We start from the raw sequence: 2,022 nt of genomic DNA, 5'->3' as shown, positions 1-2,022 counted from the left end.
GCTCACCGGCAGGAGCCGGTGACTTGGCGCCTCTCCCCTCACAGCTGCTGCGGGGGTCAGGCAGGCCCTTCCCGAGGGCCTTGCGGGGGTTAACGCTAAAAACTCTCGAGCCAGATGTCTGGCAGCAGCTGTAGAGGTGCTTCAGTCCCTATTCTGTATCTAATGGTGCAAACAAATCAAGCAGCGCAGTGGGTACTGGCACATTTGAGTACGGTGGCTTTACCCTGTACCGCAGTGGTTTTGGTAGAACGTTACTTGTTACGCGCCTCATCAACATGGAGATTTTGCAGTGGGTCAGGCTGGTCTTGGAATGAATTACTGAAATCCTGTGTCAGCAGTTTTTCACAGGAGACACTCAAGTTCACGTTGTTACAAGGACAATGCGGTGTCACTGTGCTGCTGTTTTGGTTTTGTTGGTTTTTTTTATCCCCCCTCCAGTCTATTTTATAGATGGTACCATAGCACCTAATGCGCTAGCGGAGAAATTCTCAAATGCTTGATTGGTGGACCGGTGCTGTGTTGTGCAGTGGGCACAGTGGTATAGCCAGAGCGTGACTGCGCCTTCTGTGCTGGCTTTTATCCTTCTTTCCTGCTGCTGGATTTTATCTCAGCTTCCCTTAATACTGTCCTGTGCCAGCAGTTTTAGAGTTTCTGTAAGCATGGAAAGTGGTTCCATACACAAGGATCTTTATGCGTCCAGTAGAAGCTGGTGTATGCCATGTGTCTTCTACTCCCATTGAGGTAACAGTAAATGAGCAGAGAGATAAATTACAGCAGAATTGGAAAGAGGCTTATGCTGAGGACATTCTCAAACATATAGCAAGTTTCAGATGAAAATACAGATATAGAGAGTCATAGATGAAGATTACTAACAGTGAGTTCTGTACTTCATATTTTACTGATTACATGGAAAGACTTAAGGCAGGCTTTGTGTTGTCTAAGTTGTTCTACATCTTACCTTAATGTGTTTTGCAAATTCACATGCATGTTTTGATGTGAATGCTAAAGCATGCTTATCCAAGAATTCTGCAGAGGGTAAATGTGGGAATTATGTATAATTGAGGCAGCAAAACTAGATTAATCCTGTACTTGCCATATGGTTCAAACATCAGTCATAATCAATATGTGGAATGATTAAACTTATAATGGGTCAAAATATGAAGAAGGTTCTAATTAAAGCAGGCTGAATCTGTCTTGCATGCTCTTACTAGTCATGTGCTTGAGCAAAAAGAAAGGTAGGCTATGGATGAAAGGATTAGAAGCATGTGTTGTTCCTATATATGCAGCTTTAATCTAGTGTCATGATAGCATTACGGGCTGGCTGATGATGATAGAATGAGGTAAGGGATAATCTTGCTAATTTATCTGTAAATGTTATGATAAGATGCCCTCACTAAGGAAAGAGCTTCTGAAGATCCTTTTCCATGTGTGCATATGGAGAGACTAGGAACACTTTAGCAAGAGTTGCCTTGTTCGTATCTTTTGGTGTCAAGACGTTCCTGCTTGCTGGAAATAGAGCCAGCTTTAAGCCAGTGAAGTCATATTGGCTGAGAGGAGAGGATCTAATCTAAGGACTCTTAAGTAAATCAGAGATGTTAAATACCTTGTGTGATGAAAGGAGAAATAAATAATTTGAACATGCTATTGAAAACTGAATTTTGACATTTTCTTTTGTATGGAAAACATATCTTTTTGTATTTGGAAGTTCAGTGCTGGCTTAAAGACAGTCTGAGTGGGCCAAGAGTGTAGTTATTCAGAGGACTTAATCTTGTAGGCAGGGAGGTAGTGAGAATGGATTCAGTACAACGTGCAGGCTACTTTGGCATCCATAATGGCAGAAGAGGTTAAGGGAAAAAAAAAAACCAAAACCTCATGCTGGGAGAGCTTAGGCATTCAGTCTTTACCTAAGCAAGCAGCCGAGTTCAGGCACCCTCCCTGACACCACAAGCCTGAGAACCCAACATATGCCACTCTTCTATCCATACAGAGAACTGGAAGAAAAGCACAACTATGGTTGTCCAT

The sequence above is a fragment of the Egretta garzetta genome, unplaced genomic scaffold, assembly GCF_000687185.1.
Source record: "Egretta garzetta isolate BGI_Z169 unplaced genomic scaffold, ASM68718v1 scaffold339, whole genome shotgun sequence".
NCBI lineage: Eukaryota > Metazoa > Chordata > Aves > Pelecaniformes > Ardeidae > Egretta > Egretta garzetta.
This window is presented reverse-complemented; position numbering follows the sequence as displayed.